This window comes from Chlorocebus sabaeus, chromosome 22 (assembly GCF_047675955.1).
Source record: "Chlorocebus sabaeus isolate Y175 chromosome 22, mChlSab1.0.hap1, whole genome shotgun sequence".
Taxonomy (NCBI): domain Eukaryota; kingdom Metazoa; phylum Chordata; class Mammalia; order Primates; family Cercopithecidae; genus Chlorocebus; species Chlorocebus sabaeus.
In genome coordinates this window covers 69,775,938-69,794,508 of record NC_132925.1, presented here as the reverse complement: position 1 = coordinate 69,794,508, position 18,571 = coordinate 69,775,938, and the positions used below count along the sequence as shown (strand labels likewise).

General features: G+C 38.6%; 1 long non-coding RNA gene across 1 annotated transcript in view; it reads left to right on the top strand.

Annotated features, from left to right (window-relative positions):
- Positions 1–11,271: 11,271 nt before the first annotated feature.
- The window catches only part of LOC119625689 (uncharacterized), a 381,097-nt gene continuing 373,797 nt past the window's right edge, over positions 11,272–18,571 (top strand). The window contains exon 1 of the long non-coding RNA XR_012090503.1: positions 11,272–11,400. This is a non-coding gene — a long non-coding RNA (uncharacterized lncRNA). The remainder of the gene's footprint in view (positions 11,401–18,571) is intronic.

The window sequence follows — 18,571 nt, the reverse complement described above, 5'->3', positions numbered from 1 at the left end:
GTATTTAACCTCTCTTTTCCTCATCTATAAAGAGGCACTAAATAATATCCCTTGTTGCAGACAGTTGCAAGGATAAATGCATTAATACATGTCAAAGGACTTGTGCCTGTTTCAGGCTAACATTCAATAAATGTTACCTCTTCTTGTGCCACAGAGGCTGATTTTTTTCTTGGACTGTCTTTCTAATCCAGCTATGGGTAGCTCCAACCCACAAATTTTCCAGTATTTTTCTTACTTGTTTCCTGACTGTTTCACTTATCCATTGATACATAAGAAAGCAGCCCAAAACAGCAGCATAAAACAAAAGGGATTTTGTTATGTCCACAGATTTTGTCGGTCAAGAAGTGAATAGGACTCAAGGGGAATTGCTTGTCTCATCTCTGCTACATGATATCTGGGGACTCAGCTGAGAAGATTCCAACAGAGAGTGGTAACTCAATGACTCGGGGCTAGAATCATTTGGAGGCTTCTTCAACTCACAAGTCTGATGCCTTGACTGGAATGACTCAAAGACTTGGCTCAGCTGGACTGTTGACCACAGCGCCTACATGTAGCCTTTCCATGTGGCTTGGGTTTCTTTCCCCATGGTGGCTGGTTCCTCAGTGGGAGCAACCCCAGAGCGAGTGTTCCAAAAAGCCAGACAGAAGCTGCAAGGCCCCTGATGACCTGGCCTTGGAAGTCAGGGAGCATTCTACCATACTTTGCTGCTCCAAGCAATCATGAGCCCTCTCTGATTCAAGGGGAGGGGAGGTAAACTCCACTCGGGATGGGAGAAGTGTCAAAGATTTCAGATTTTTTTTCTTCTTTTTAAAAACTTTCCTTCTATACAGCTATCTCCATTTTATCTATAGCACTTGTTCTCCAAGTTTTCCTGATTACTGGTCCCTAATCTTCCTTAAGCTCTGTATAACTTTGATAAACTCTCAACCCTAAAATCTGAACTCTAATCATCCCTCATCCCTCTGCTAACTTTGCTGCTCTTCACACAGCCCAGATGGCATTCTCTGTCACTGCCTACTCCACAAACCCGACCTCACATCCTCTTTCTTTGCACCAGCTCTACCTGCCTACAGAAGAGCCATTAGGTAGGATAATATTTGTATAATACTAACCAGAATTTCCCTCCATATTATAACTTCCTCCTTGCTCTATCCACAACTTTGTGAAGCTCACATTATTCTGTTTTATGGACTTAGAGAAGGAATGTACCTTCAGACAGTAGGAAACAGAGGCAGCTCCTCCTAAAAAAAAGTAGAAAAAACAGCAAAGCACAAATATTTGGTCACAAAGATTCCCCCAAGAAACTTCAAAACAAGTTCCCAGTTAGGGGAGAAGAAAAGGTTCGAGAGAGAGTAATGAGAACAGAAATATTGGTGGGTAGCAGAGAGATGAGCTCTGTGCACTATGACTTACGTCAAAGCTTAAGGAGATGGTAAAAATCCCAAATAGTTTTAAGGGACCTGAGAGCAGAAAGGACCTGAGGCTGTTCCTAGGTAAGTCCCTGGAGAAGTAGCAATACCCTGAAAAAAAAAAATGACTGTATTTAGGTAGGATGGGGTCTTAGCAGCCTAACCACCCACTTAGAAAGACCTGGAATTAAAGAAGGAAACAGCCAATCATGAAAAGACCTTGCAGAGGGAGTTGAGAAAGACTCCTATAGGCTTTTCACCAAGGATCAAAGAGAATGACATTGTGGACCAAATGCCTTGCTCCCTCAATGTTCTTTTCAACAAACTCCCCCTGAAACATAAAAATTCATGGAAAAGGACAGAGAAGCCCAAATTACAAAGATTAACCTTCCATCTCCTTAATAAGAAGTGGTAAGTTCTAATTTTAGAAAAATAAAGTAAAAAAAGCACACCTAACTGTGTACTGTGTGATTCAGGGTCACATATATTTAATGTTTCATACTGATAGAGGTTTCCAGAGAGAGGTGGGTGCATACAATGGAATAAATACTGTATGGCATTGGCTTCATTATCAATTCTAATTTCTGTTGTCTTGAAATTATATTATATATTAGACCCTTGTTAAATGCATTGAAAGGGACTAAGAGAGCTGTTAGGTAAATGGAAATTGTTGCAAATGGGAGTTGCCATTCATTCATTTAAAACTTACTGAGCACCTACTATATGTCAAACATTGTGTTAGATGTTGGAGTTACAGAAACAAAAAGGACATATTCTTTGCCCTATGAAAATGAAGCTCACATTCAAACGGCTTTAGAACAGACATGATTTATTTGTCTCATAGACTTGGTCTTAGGTTCATAGCTAGACACATGCCAATTTGTGGGAAATCTGGTCCGTTTGGAAAAAGCATGCTCTTAGAGTTCTTCATTCAAACACATAATGATTCCTGTGGCAATTCCCTCCTTCTGTGAGTTGGTCAACAGACAAAAGAGAAAGCTTTGAAACATACACATGTATCTATGCACACCATCTCTATATTCTGGAATACAGCATGTTGCCACTGCATAATATGTTTAGACAAAAATCATTTACTTTGTAGTGATCTTTGTTCACATGAGATCTCCAGTAATAAATAGTACTGCCATTTTCTTCTTTTTTTTTTGATGTCAGTATAAGATATTCATTTAGAAAATGCACTGGATATAATGTCACCTTAATTACGGTATGGGAGAGTGTGATGAAAACAAATTCCCATATCTAGCTTTAGGCTTTAATGCCACTAATCTCGTCTGTTTATTCCAATGAATTACATTCTGGCACCCATGAAAATCACATAACAAATGCATAACTAATGCGACATTCACACAAAACATTACATTAGTTCCATACGATCAGCTCTATTCCAGTGAACACCAAACCAAATCACGTTATTGTAATGTGAGTTGTGATTTAATATCCTCATTTGTAAGTAGTTTTGTCTGAACCTGGCACGTAGTTTACACCACTCATGGTAGTTTCAAAGACATAGTACATGCACACTTTATTTGGCTTGGCTACCTCTGTCCACCGCCCCCACATGGACACAACCCTAAATAATATATCAAATAATATTATTATTTTACTACTAAATATGTTCTCAACCATCTTCCTACCAGCTGCCAAGTTACAGGCAGGCATCAGTTGACTTTTTTCAACAACTCAAAAATCCCTATCATGCTTTAGGGTTTGGAGAACTAAAAATTAGGAGGAAAACAGATTATAATTCCAGCCCAGGGAAATTTAACAGCTGTATACTACTATTATAAAGTGAGGTTAAAATGATTCCATGAGCAAAAGTCCAGTCTATTTTGAGGTAAGACATTCTTTCTGCCTGAAGTCTTTTCCTCCTACTTTTATGGCTGGCTCAGTGGCATCCTGTAGGCCTCAGCTCAGTTGTTAGCTCCTAAGAAGGCCTCTGACTCCCGTATTTAGAGCAGATCCCTCTGTATCAGTTACTCTCTATCACATCACTCTGTGCGGCCATGTCAACTAGCTGCCTGCTCTCCCTTTTTCCTTAGCAATCGAATTGCTACCTAATTTCTAGGTGAGCCTATGGCCAACCAAAATGATGTCTTCCTATTCCAGCTTTCCCTGCAGCCAGGAACTACATTCTTACTATTGGGACAAAACACTAATTATCCTTACAGGGAGGGATATGGCCCTCTTCTCACCTTTGTCCTCTATGCAGATGTAATGGCTGGAGGCCAAGCAACCATCTTTGGTCTGTGAGGTGGAAAGCATATGTTGAGAATGATGAACAAATCCCGACCTTTGACAAATTCATGAAGCTACCTTATGCATACTTGAAGAACCTATCTCTGACCTCCTTTAATGCAAGAAAGAGAGAAAGAAACTTTCTAAGCCACAATTAACATTCATCATGTATAGTAACTGCTCCAGCATATAAACCTGTTCCAACCAAACAAAATAGGGCACTGGTCAATCAGAATTTATGCCAGTGTTAAAAAATTGTAGCTGCCCCTATATATAGGCTGAATCACAACACAGGCTTGGTTAAAGCCAAATGATTTTGAATCTTCTGTCACTTGCAGCTAAACCTAATCCTATGAAGTATATTTCATTTTCTTTATAACCCTGGTTGTAGTCTGTGATTATCTTTTCATTGTTTTACTTGTTCATTATCTTTCCCTCCCCTTAAAATCTAATCTCTATGAGGGCAGAGACTTCTCTGGGGTTTGCTGCTGGAACATTGCTCTGTTGAATGTTAAAAGAATGAATGAACTATTTCTTTAATTTTTTATTGCGAGATATAATATTTTGGGAATTGCAGATCTGGAGGAGTGAAAAGAATTCTATTTGGAGAACTAGGGTTGGCAGTGGAATTGACAAAAGTTTTTTTTTTTTTTCTCCCAGACTCAAAAAAAAAAAGAAAAACTGATGAAATTAGTGGTAGATAAAAATTCATTTCTAGCTTCTAACAAGGAATCACAAACAATGGAGGACATATAAAGAGAGTAGCAGCTTTATTAATAATACTTTCCTACTCCATTCGTGATCTTTTGATGACAACCCTACCGGAGACACTCTTTATCAGGCACTAAAGCAATTTAGATGCTGTCACATGCCTTTCTTGATATATACGTATTAGACATAAAGCAGTTTTCTGTTCTTTAGCTTATTTTAGTATATAATTAAAACTCTGACTGTCTGCTACTAAGCAACGGAGCATGGCAGAGGTTGATCACATCCTATCACAAAGATAGAAAGAGGAAAAATAATAAAAATAATCATACACATTCCTGTAATCAGTCTTCAGATCTTAATTATGTTTTAACTCCTTTGTTATGCCAAAGGCAATGCCTATTGGTGTTTAAAGGACACTCTCACTTTTCTGCCTAAGTTCAATCTAGTTCTTTAATTTGGATCCTAGTCTATTTATGAAATTCTTCAGAGGGCATTTAAGGTCATAAGGGGTGATAGAAAACTGAGATAGGACTCAGAGGTTTAAGATCCATTCAGCCCTCAAACTGGTTTGCTGTGTCCAGGGGTGCAGCCAAATTATCTCCTCTGAGGTACAGAGCCTGTTGTGGGGTGCGTGCAAGACTGGGGGAGGATAAGTGAAGAAGGAGGCAGGGTTTGCAGCGTTGGTGGGTGAGCAAGTGCATATGTACACAAAACAGCCCTCTACCACCTTCCTATGTGTCTTAAGGTCTGACCTCTGAAGCTTCAATTGTATATTTCACTCTGATTCCAAAGAAGCTTTTCATCAGAGCCTTAATTTTTACATTAATGGTATTTCTTTAAAATTGTTGAAGTGTACCTGTTTTGGAGAATAAGCTTAGGGATAATAACTCATGCTTCTGTTCTGACCCCCATCGTCTTCAACTTCCAAAAAGACTTCAAAATATAAGTCACATTTACTCATTCATTCATTCCCTCAACCATTAATTTCCGAGCCCCTATTTTGTACCATTCTATGTTCTAGGGCTCATATTGTTACTCACACAATGGGTGGGTTCCATTGCTTGGCAGGTGATAGTTCGACGACCACAACCAAGAAGGGTTTATTATAAAGATATTATGACTATTACTTGCAACAGGTAAGGAAGGCACTGGGCATAGTTCCTAAAGCAGTAGCTGTCCAAACAATGGTGAAAACAGGGCTTTTCTAGGGCTAGTTAGCTGAGTCATTGTATGTAGAGTTGGCATCACCGCAGCGTGTGTGCAGTCGCCGATTGTGCTTCCACATACATCACATGGATAGAAAATATCCAATAAGCTCCTCCCTGGGCAAGGTTTTTAGTACGGCAACGAGGGGAGTTCACCAAAGTTCACGTCTAACTAAGGCATCTCTGGATCCAACCCATTTTTGCTATTCCAGGGTGAACTTCTTCCTGGACCATTCATGAAACAACAAGAACTCAAGGTGCAACAGTTACAAATAGGTACGTTTTCCCAGTGTATACTCCGAAACCCAGGGAACTTGGTTACATAATGGTGAACACATCCGGTACCTTTGCCCTTGTGGAGCTTCCATTCTATAGTGAAAGACAGCCAGTAAGTAAGAGGGGATCTTTACAAAAATAGGAATGGATTATTAGTGCATATTGAACTCTCGCTATGCTAGACTTGTGGTCAATTCATGGTGCTATTTACTCCTCTCACCAAACAATGAAAGAGGTACGGAGGCTGTACAGTGGTAGCACATTGCCTGGGTTTGCATCCTGCCTCTGCCCCTTACGTGTAATCTTAAGCAAGTTCCTGAATCTTTTCTTGCCTCGGTTTCTTTATGTCTAAAATGAGGATCCTACTTCATATAGGGTTGTTGGGAGAATCATGCATTTGCAGCTCTCACAGCAGTGCTCAGCATTTTATTCAATTTTCCAGATAAATAAATTGAGGCATAGGCAGATTAAATAACTTGTCCCAATCCATTCAGGTAATAAAAGGTGGGAACAAAAATTCCAACCCCACTCTCTGACTGTGCCACGTGTGCCCTTACCCACGATTCGGCTTTGCTCTTCCAGCAAGGTCTCTCCATCACTTGGAGGATCAGTTTCTCCATCTGCAATCTGGGCATAAATTGCCTCCCTCCCTCCCAGTCTGTTGTGAGACTGAACCATGATAAGGTATTTAAAAGTGCTTTGAAAACTGTAAAGCACCACAGAAAATGTAAGTGTCTATTATTGTTATATTTGTATTTTTATATTTACCACTTTGAGTCTGATGAGTTGTGTTTGCATATTTGTCACATAAGGCTTTCTGTTTGAACTGTCATGGTTCATACAGAACCTGTTATCCAGCCTGGGAGCCTCTGTAGTGCTTCCTTAGTCCTTCCTTAAATTTTTGCTAGTCAACCCACTTTTTTTTTTTTTTTTTTTTTTTTTTTTTTTTTTTTTTTGAGACAGAGTCTTGCTCTGTTGCCTCAGCTGGAGTGCAGTGGCATGGTCTTGGCTCACTGCAACCTCCGCCTCCCGGGTTTACGCCATTCTGCTGCCTTAGCCTCCCGAGTAGCTGGGACTACAGGTGCCCGCCACCATGCCCGGCTAATTTTTTGTATTTTTAGTAGAGACGGGGTTTCACCGTGTTAGCCAGGATGGTCTTGATCTCCTAACCTCGTGATCCGCCCGCCTTGGCCTCCCAAAGTGCTGGGATTACAGGCGTGAGCCACCACATCAACCCACTTTTTAAAGATGATCCCTGTCAGTTCTCCTCTAAGCGGAAGAGGAAATACAGAAGATAGGAACCAAAACCATCTACAGTTTTGGATACTTGTTAAATGTTCTGTGAAAGTTTTAGTTGTTTGGGCAGATGGTGAAAGCACTTCAAAATCCTGGGGACAGAATTCAACATGAATGAGCCCAGGTAAACGGGAGTTCATTGAAACAATAAAGGGGCATCTCAGCAAATCTGGAGAAGCCAAGCATTTAAGCACGCCTTAAGGAAACCAAGTTATGGGCCCAGAACCCTTTCTCCTTGCTAGCAGGAGCGACCTCCAGCAGGTTTCAGGTAACATAAAAGTGGCTAATGCTGTCATGTCACTTGGGGAAAGATTTCATTCTGGAGAAATCATGTGCCTCCACAAAAGGAAACGATATGACTTCTTTAACTCAATTCAAAGGATTCTGTTTTGATCCAGATTTATATTGATCAACACAAGTCCTTATCAGAAGGTATTTAATGTCTCTTTTTTCAGAGTTGTGGTACTGCACCACCCAAACATTTCTAACTATGTGAGATTTTTGAGAGCCCAGACTCAGAAGACTTTCTTTGGGGCAATATAAAAAAGGATGCTGATCACTCCCCACTTAAGGTCATACAAGGAAATAGAAATAATCTGAAATTAGGGAGGCCAGTCAAAACTGTGCTAAAATGATTAGCTAGCTATATAAGGAAAAATTCAAAAGTACTATTTATCTGCAGATGTCTATGCGTTTGAACAGAGATATTCTGAGCCACTCCACTCACAGAAAGACTGATAACTACTTTAAAAAGTAACTTGTAGGTTGCTACATTTAGGAAGGTCCTTAATAAATATTATGGATGACAATATAACTGATGCTTAAATATCTGTAATATGATGTTGAGGGCAGAAAAAAAATCAGAGTTGGATATACTGCATTGAAAATAAAATTCCACCCAAAATCTCAAAAACAGAGAAATTGTACAGAGGCAGGTGGACAAGAGGAGCAAATTCTTAAGAATACAAGGTGGCCTGCTTCATTGTTCTTTCTCAGACTTTTATAATCTTCCTTGGTATTAAAAAACTAAAGTTGACATGGCCTCTTGTCTCTGTCCCTGACTCAACACCTGAACTAGATTTATATTATTGTGCTTCTTGCAGAAGTCAACTGATACATGTGCTTATTTATATGCAAAGATCCTCAATTGGCTGGCCCAGAAAGAGACAGCATGTGCAGAAAAGATTGAGAGAGATCCCAAATGGGACACAGAGATAACGCAATTGGTTGTCATTTATCAATGAATCAGCTCCTCAGGAATGAGATGTCTGTCCTTGTCCTGATCAGCCATGATAGTGATAGAACCACCTTGCAAGACTTTTTGTTTCTTTAATCAATAAAGAAGTTGTGAGTTGGGCACCCTTTCCATAATTTCTCCATTTTTGGTAATTTGGGTGGAATTTTATTTCTCATGCAGTGTATCTAACTCTGATTTTCTCTTTCTCAATTTCACATTACAGATAGTTAGGTATCAGTTATACTACAATCACCCCTAATATTTATTAAGGACCTTCTTAAATGGGGCAATGTATAGATTACTTTTTAAAGTAGTTATTAGCCTCTTTGTGAGTGGAGTGGCTCAGAATCTTATACACCCAAAGATTCTCTCTTATCAATGACCAGCCAGGAACAACCTCAGGCTGACACCTTGAAAAAAGAATTTACATCTGAATCTGTGTTTTATGCTTCCAATCAACCTACCAACTTTGTGGTACCACTATACTTAAAATACTACAAGGAACAACATAATCTGTGCCCTCAAGGAGTTTTCATCTAGAGTGAATCATGACATATAAAAGATTGTAACATTTTCTCCAAGCCCAGCTGTGAAATGAATAACTACATTGGCTCCTCGAAACAAACAACAAAAAAAATTGCCTTTAAAATATCTTCTGTTAGCATTGCATGCAAAAGTTTTAACTACTCTCTTCCTAACTAACTCTTTTCTGGCGAGGTTATGCTTTAGCTGCCGCCACTCAGGAAAGCATTATAATTGTAGCACTAGCTTAGCCAAAAGGCCATGTTTTTGCTTTAGGGTAAACTTGTTAAAATTGGGAACTCAGCCAGGGTCATGCATCTGAGAACACTGTGAAAGCATCTTAGGGTTGTTCATCTAGCTACGGTCTAATTAATTTTCAAATGGACAAAGTAGCTTCTTGGGCCATATAACAAGCATTTTCATTCATTTAAGTGAAGCTGGATTTGGCTCAAAGCAGGGTCATGAGAAATTCTAATGGCTCCTTCTCTTCTTTGTGTGTCCTCAGGAGAGCTTGCTTGATGTCAACAATGCAAGATTTGTGCTCCGGGCAATTGGAGTAGAATCAGCTTCCTGAGAGCCAAGTTCTTTGACTTCCCCTAGAAGGAAAGGGTATGGAACCGAGCATATGGGAAGGCTCTCTAGGCCCTTTTACATTATTGGATTTAGCTACGCTCACATAATGAAATTGTTGAGATTGTTTAAACCTTCTGCAGGGACTTCTGTTAGCAGAAAAGAAACTTGTACTAAAGCCATAAGAAGATTGTATTATAGATATAATGGAATCTTTTTTATCTTTTGCCTGGTTTTCTGCACAGGACTGACATATTTTTCTGGGCATGAAGCCAAAGGTCTATTTAATTTCTACTTAAAATTTCCCATGGTCACTAATACTCTCCCCCTAGATAGCTGCTTTATAAATGAATAAATAAAGACAAAGCCACTAGAAAGGTTGTGAATCCTTGTAAGTTTTTTTTTTTTTTTTTTAAGGTGGCTATTTTGCACTCCAATAACATCTATAAAAAGCATGTTCCTGAATCTTTAGGACAACGCTTCACTGATATCACTCAAACTTGAGTAAAATACTGAACTTTGTCCTAAGACCACAGCCATGATTGAATAAGACTTGAGTATAAAAATGCAGGTTTACTTGGATCAGATGAATTCTCATGAACATATGAGGTTATATCACTCCTATTTTTACTGCACTTAGGATTTTTGAGTGGTAGTAATTGTTTTCAATTTAAAACAGACTTATTTTTATTTTTTCTAGGAGGTTTTTGCCAATTAGGTGACAGGTTTTTTGTTTGTTTGTTTTTGTTTGTCTTTTTGTTTTTGAGAGAGAGAGAGAGCAAGAGTGAGAGAGAGAATGAAGTGGGGGAGATAACCCAGATGTTAGAAACTGGCCCAAGCAGTCAGCTTCTCATAAAGGACCATCCTGACAGTTTGACTGCAAAAAAGGCACCCCGTTGACTACTACATGTTCCAGGAAATGGCTGGTCACGGAAAACCTTCTGTTTCTAGCATTCATTTCCAGAATGTCCCCCAAACTGCTTGTTTGCTCCCTCCCAGTCAACCAAAGGTGGTCAAATGTACCTGAAGATCAATTAGAAAATCATCCTGGCTTCCAGAAATCTCACCTTTATAGAATCCTCAGCAGTCAAAGGCTGTCTCAGCCTATCCTTTTTTATTCTATAAAAATCACTCTCCTCTCTAACACCCGGGAACCCTGCTGAAATGAAAGTGACAGCAGATGGGTTCCCTTGCCATCAATTTATGAATAAACAGCCTTTGTTCATTTTGTCTCGAACTTAGTTTTGTCTTTGACAGATGTAACCGTGACTTAAAACAATACCTTGCTTGTAGAAGAAGTATTTACTTATTCAACAAATATCTACTGAGTACCTACTAAGTGCCAAGCACTATTCTCAGCATTGAGACATAAGATATGTAATTTGTCATTGCTGATTCACTTCTTGTGAATCCAAGAACTCCGTAAATAGTAGTCATTTATTATTAACAATCCTTACTGAGATAAAAACCTGCTTTTTATAGTTTACAGAGAAGTAGCTTTTCTTTTATAAGTGTAACTGCAACTAAATAGTTCAACATGATATCATAGCTTACTTGTGATACGGGAGTACTGGGAAGAGGAGAGGGTGGTCCCTTTAAATGATACGGAAGTGGGGAAAGGAAGTGAGGGGTAGAGGAAAGCGGGTCCCTGGCTAGGGCTCCACCCCCATGGATCTAGGTGAGGACAGGAACTCCTGCTTTTCCGCCCAAATGTTGCATTTTCCGAGCCCACCCTTTCCAGCCACGCCCCCATCCTGGGCCTATAAAAGCCGCCCCGCCAGGCCCTAGCGGGCAGACACTCGCTAGACGTCCTGAGGAACGCATCCGCGGGAGAAGACACAGGTGGCTTGTCATCGAGAGCCCAATGGGGGAAGAGCACACGGACAGGCACCGACAGGCCATTGACCAGCGGGACAAGGTGGAGTTTGGCTGGGGCAGTGGGAGGAGAGCTGGGGCCGCTGAGCTGCCTTACTCCAGGGGAAAACCATCTCCATCTCACTCCCCCATCACCAGAGAGCTACTTCTACTCAATACAACTTTGCACTCATTCTCTAAGCCACTTGTGACCAATTTTTCTGGGACAACAAGGCAAGATATCCAGGGATACAGAAAACCCTCTGTCCTTGCGATAAGGTAGAGGGTCCAACTGAGCTGACTAACGCATGCTGTCTATAGACGGCAAACTAAGAGAGCACCCAGTAACACACGCCCACTGGGACTTCAGGAGCACACACGTCCACTGGGGTTTAAGGACTGTAAATAGTCACCCCTAGACACTGCTGTGGGCTCGGAGCCCCACAGCCTGCCTGTCGGTATGCTCCTCTAGAGGTCTGAGCAGTGGGGCGCTGAAGAAATGAGCCACGCTCCCATCACACGCCCTGTGAGGGGGACAAGGGAACCTGTCCCTTTTCACTTATGATAGAGATGAAGTTATTATTGTTGTAATTTTAACTTCTAGATCTATAATATAATGGTACAATGGTATATATTGACAATATTCCTCTTTCACCCACATTTTGTATCTGTGTTCAAGATTAAATGAAAAAGGATATTCTCAAAAAGCTAGCAAAACCAAAAGCAAGACGTTATGCCAAATATAAACATATTTCTGTTTAGCAAATAGCAGGAGTGTATAAAACATTCCATTTCTCGTTTCACATAACAGAATGTTCTATGCTTACTGTATTAGTTAACAAATTCAAGTCTGTTTATTTTGTTTGAAATTCCACTTCATCCATAAATTACAGCATTACACAATAACACCAGAAGGACAATATCACCATTGTTTGCTTTTACAATCATCTCAGCCCACAAAATGCTTCCCATTGTCAGCTTGCTGTCATCAAGCTATTGTTGTTTTCCTCTTTCTGGGGTCTTGTATTAATATCATTCAAATTATTTAGACACTCACAGTGTTTTTGCTATCAGTGCAAACCTCTAAAGAGCTGGAGCCCCAGCGTGATGACCAAATAACCCTTTACTATTTATCTTTCCATAAGTCATTATTTCCCGAGGCCCTGGAGAAGCTGTGTTGCCATGTGTGCACTGCAGAGACGAGGAGCTTCTCCTGCTGGAACTGGTTTGTTCCATTGGACAATGAGCCCTTTTCTGCTTGACTCTCTGTATGGGTGCATACACAATGAGGCAGTTTAGGGAAGAGGGATGATGTGGTGGGTCATTGATAACAACAATCCCCAAACTTCTTAAAGAATTTTTGAGCCACCTAAAAATGTGTTGTCTTTATGAATTATCCTTAACTCTTTTTAATTGCATAAAAACTTCAGGCACTTGAAAAACATTAAAAGATGAAAAGTAAGTCTCTCTCTAGTATCCCTCTTCTCCTTTGTAGAATTACATCCTTTTATTCACTCTCCCACTATTTATTATGTGCCTCCTGTGTGCAATACATAGTGTTAGTCATTGGAAATACAGAAATGAATGGGCCCTGAGGGCCTAATGGGAGATACAATGTTAAGGTTGTTTCTAGTGTTTTTTGTTGTTGTTGTTGTTGTTGTTGTTTTAAGAGTATGTTATACATGTAATATGTATTCTCTCCCATTTTTTAAAAACACAAATGGTGATTTACTATGCATACACTTTTTGTTTTTGCATTATTCTTTTAACAGCATGTAGAGGATGCATTTTCTACTGTATAGCGTTCTTTCCCCCTTAAATAACACTCTGATTTTATTTTGGGGGAATCACGACTTTCTAATTTTGCACACTCCTTGTGGGATTGTAAAGCAGGTCCCCTGTCCTCAGGTAGCCAATGGTTAGGTATGCAACCCAGCTTATTTCTCCTTAGCCCAAATCTCAGCCAGATCCAGAGATACTCAGGATCAGAACAATATTTGAAAGGCATTGCCAGAATCCAGACAAGATGATGGAGCAATACCTGATGCCCAGTGGTCTAGGGTAGCTGTTTCCTGTTCTGCTCTCCAGGCTCCTGTCCATTCTGTGGATCAACTCATATTGCTCCAATTCATTTTGTTTTGCTTGCATAAGCCAGAATTAACTTCTGTTGCTTGTAAACAAAGAGAGTTAACCGAAGACATACAGTATATCAGAGTATAGAGACCTACTTTACTCTTGGTCAATGCCTGCATGAGTCTTCTATATATGGATATATCACAGTTTATTTAACCAGTCCTTTGTAAGTGGACATTTAAGTCTAGTGTTCTGTAAATAAAAGTTCAGAATATACGTCTATATACAGTATATATTCTTGCATATCCACCTTTGCACAGATGTGTGAATGTGTTCTGGGGAAATACATTTGTAGAAATGGAACTGCTGGGTCAAAGAATTAGTAGATTTTTAATAACATCAAACAGCGTTGAAGGCCCCCATATGAGAATAATGACTACTGATTGAAGACATAACTAATTAAAAAATTAATGACAGCCTATTCATAATAACTTGTTATCATCACTGAGTGAAAAGGTAATTCTCGTTGAATTTACAAAAAGTGACTAATATTAAATTTAGAAAACTCAGAAAATATATAAAAACACAAAGAAAAGCCAACCATCAAGTCACTTATAATTGTCTCACCAACAGTGGTAGAATTACATTTAGTCATCATCATTATTCTTATATCCAGTTTTATAGTTATTTTTGAAGAGGATTATTATCAACTATCAACTCTGTCATAGCTGGAAGTAGAGGCCACTAAAATGTATTTCTTAAACTCCAAGTACTGTGTATGGATTTTCTACTTAACTTTTTGTTTTTGATTATTAATTTAGTTGCTAGAGGTCAGATGACATACTCTATATGGTTCCAACCTCTTGAAATTTATTAGGAGTTACTTCATGCCCTATTATCAACTGTGGCTACATTTTACATGTGCCTGTGAAGAATGTGCATTATCTAGTTTGGGACAGTATTCTATGTACTTGCTTTGAATTGGGTTTGCTAGTTGTATCCTTCAAATCTTTTGCATCTATACTGATTTTGTTCAGTTGGCCTGACAGTAGCAGAGAAATAGATGTTAAAATACTCTACTATGATTGTGGATTTACCTACCTCTTGTTGTAACTATGTTAATTTTTGATTCATGTATTTTGAGGTTATGTTGTTAGGTGCATACAAATTTAGAATTGCTACATTTTCCTAGTGAGTAAATATTTGTTATTTATTTGCCCCTGTTTACTCCAGTAGTACTTTTGACTGAAAATATATTTTGTTTTATTTCACAGTTTCCATTTTGTTACTTTATATTGCATATATTTTTCCTCTTTTAAAAAATATTTTGCCTTCAACCATTATACTTATGCCTTTTAAATAGTGTAGAGTGGTTTGTTTTGTTTTGTTTTTAAATCCAGTTGGATAGTCTTTGTCATTTAAATGTAGCATTTAGTACATTTATAGTTAATGTAATTATTGATATATTAGAGTGTCTCCTATCTATCTAGCCTATCCTCTCTTCTTTTTCTTTTCTATGTTTTTGGATAAATTACGTTAAAGAGTTTTTATTATCTCACGTTTTGCTCTAGGAGTTTGAAAGTTTTACTTATATTATTTTGGTATTTACATGGCTATTAAATCTATCTTTGACATATCAAAGTCTAATATTAGGACTTTTAACTTTATTATGAACATTAGTGATAGCCACTTTAATGCTATTTATTCCCTACTGATTAATATGACATTGTGTATTTTAATTTTATATATTACAGAAGCCAGTAAGACATTAGTATTATTGTTTTGTACATTCAGTATTCATTTTGAGACATCACATATTTACCATATTTTTTTTGCTCTTTACTCTTTTTTTTAATCTCTGTTCTTTCATCTGGGATAATCTTCTTTCTGCTTAAAGAATACTTTTTAATATATTTTTTAGTAAGTATCTGGTGACAAATTATTTCAGTCTTTTAGAATGAAAATGTCTTTATTTTGGCTTCATTGGGAATTAATTTTTTTAATTTGCCAGTTTGACAGGTGATAATGGTATTATACTGCTTTAATTTGCATATATTTTATATATTTACTATCTTTTTTCTTTCTTCTCTAGGGTACTTAATTTTTTACAAAGTTAAAAGCATCTTTTTTCTTTCTGTTTCTTTTGTCTTTTTGCAGGAGAGGAGGAGAGGCTAAATTGTTTATATAACTGGGGTTGAAATACTATTATGATTTTGGTAACTTATCATGTGTTCATGCACACACAGAGACATGAGACACCTGTCTAAGAGCTGCCTATGGCTAGTAAGTTAGCTCTTTATGTGGGCAAACATTTTGTTAACACCACCAAGACGTGGGAAACATTCTGTACAGTTATTTTGATTTCTTGGGACAAACTTTTTATTTCTAATGAAGCCTATCAGTTCAGAAGGATGTCTTGGTACCATAAAAAGACATCAGAAAAATTACAAATTATATTCAATATGTACTTTATTGTTCTGTAGGTACAATAATGAAAGAAAACCTGGGTGACAGTCAACTTATAGAGCTAAAAGGGATCCTAGAGACAACATAGCTACTAACACCTAGGATTTCTTACAGCTTAAAAGAGGTACAGATCAGTTCTATCTTCTAAGACTTCCAAAATGTTAGAAACAAAGAAATACCTAAACCACCTTACAATATTTAGAACATTTTTTAAAGTTTGAAAATTTCAAATTAAAATTTAGTCAGCATACAAAATACAATGCAACATAATTACATTGGTCACAAGTTATAGTTTTTAAAAACAAATTATAACACCACATTACACAGGCAGTGAGTTCAGATAATGAGACACAAATTTAAAGTTTTGTGGAGAACGTTACCTATTATCCATCCTTGAGTATCTTTCTCTAATTACATATAAAACAATACATAGGATTCATGTTTCAGCATCTACACCTAAGGCTGTAAAATTCTAGGCCAAATGACCCTCTTAGCCACTTTTTTTCATTTGACTGATGACAAAATGGAAGCCCAGAGGGTGAACTGCTTTATCCAGCATTGTTTCACTGAGTGGCAGAGCCCGGGCTGGAGCCAGAACTCTGAATCCTAGACCAATGTTTTCTCATCTGTGTGCGTTCTCTCTCTTTCCTACAATGTTTCAGTAAGAGGAGCTCTTTCTGTTGAAATTTCATTGAAGGGAAGAGATAATCCTGGGCCAACAGAAATTCACTCCTTCAGTGAAATATTTTATTTTAAAAGTTACCTGAAAGTCTATGGTCATTCTCTTATCCCTCCTGCCCTTGTTTAAGTTATATATTGATGAATAACAGAGCACCCAAAAACTTAGTGGCTTAAAAAGATAATAATTTATTATTATTCACAGTACTTACATTAGGAATGCTGGTAGAGCTTATCTGGGCAGTTCTTCTGTTCCATATGGGGTGGGCTGGGCTGGGAGCTACAAGAAGATGCTACTTGCTTGTCCCACATTGCATCTCTGAACTTCACCATGTGTCCTTCTTTCTCCATGTGGTGTTTCATCATTTAGTATTCTGGCCCAAGCTTTTTTAGAGCGTGGCATCTGGCTTTCTACATTCAAAGTGGAAGCTCTTAAAGGCCTCTTGAAGACCTTGACCAGAACTGGCAGAGTGTCACCCCCACCATATTCCATCAGCCAAAGCAGGTCACAGGCAGAACCAGATTCAGAAAAAGGGGCAGAGCATTTACCTCTTGGTGGTTGGAATGACATGCAGGTACAGGGTGGGAAGGAATGGAGGGAAGTCATCTTTGGATACTATTCACCACTCTCCCTTAGCACGTACTTGGTATTTCTTTTCTGAAGACCAGAACACATTGCTTCTTTCAAACTTGTTTTTATTTTAAAGCATAAATTAGAACATGAGTTGCACATATGCTTACCCACTTGGTCCTTTCCTTATTGACTAAAGATAGAACAGACTTGTTCTAAACAGGCTTCAGTTAATGCAAAGTATGTAGGCCACCCCTATAGAAACTTGCTTCATAATCAAGAATTCATGTAATGTTTTAGTTTTTCTTTTGCCTCAGCCCTCCTGCTATTAGCCAATAAAAGAATTATAGTTTTAATAACTAGTTGACACAGCTGATTTTATCGATTTTAATAAATAATCAAACATGCCTAAAAGAAAAAACATCAAACAAATGATTTAAATCCCTGAAACCTTGCCCGTGCTAATCATGAAACTCAGTTAAATGACTAAGATAAAAACAGATTAGTGTCATTAGGCAAAAAAAGAACATGCACCAATTACAGAATATAAGTCTTATCAGTTTGCGTAATGAAAACCTGAAATGCTAGATGAGCAGCTGTGCTCTCACACATTTGTGGAGTGTTTCAGACTCTTATTTTAAATAGTCATCCAAGGGAAACCAATAACCACAGCATAAGAAAGAGGAAGGGAACGTGCATTAAGGGCCTGCCCTTCCCTCATGGCATTCTGTCCTTTTGTATTTTTCCTGAGCCTTATAAAGTTTGGTGAAGCTGGATACTAAGACTCACAGATGAAGTAAGTAGTCCAAGGACCTGCAGCTAATGACAGGTCGAAGTAGGATTTATACCCAGGTCTTAGTGGTTAACCAAGTCTATGTGATTTCCACCACTCCTACTTCTCAAAAGGGAATACAACCATAGTTTATCAGGAGCAGTGCTCTTGGGTCAACCCTAAGACCTGTCCTGTTTATTGCCAAACCTTCGCCATAGCACGGAGGGGAAGATGGATGCTATTTTCACTGATGTCGTTCTTGTGTCTTAGGGTTCCTGTTAAACCACCCCAACTCCCTGTTAATAACCTATTTGTAATTTCAGCATATTGTAATCTCTTTGCCGTAATTGTCTCCGGAGAGGTGTATATGCCATTGTATTCATTAGTTCTCATGCTGCTATAAAGAACTGGGTAATTCTTTACTGCTGCCCTACACTGGGTAATTTGTAAAGGAAAGAAGTTTGACTCACAGTTCTGCATTGCTGGGGAGGCCTCAGGAAACTTACAATCATGGCAGAAGGCAAAGGAGAAGCAGGCACCTTCTTCACAGGGCTTCAGGACGGAGTGAGTGCAAATACCGGAAATGCCAGTCGCTTATGAAACCATCAGATCTCGGGAGACTCACTCACTATCATGAGAACAGCATGGGGGAAACTGCCCCCATGATTCAGTTAC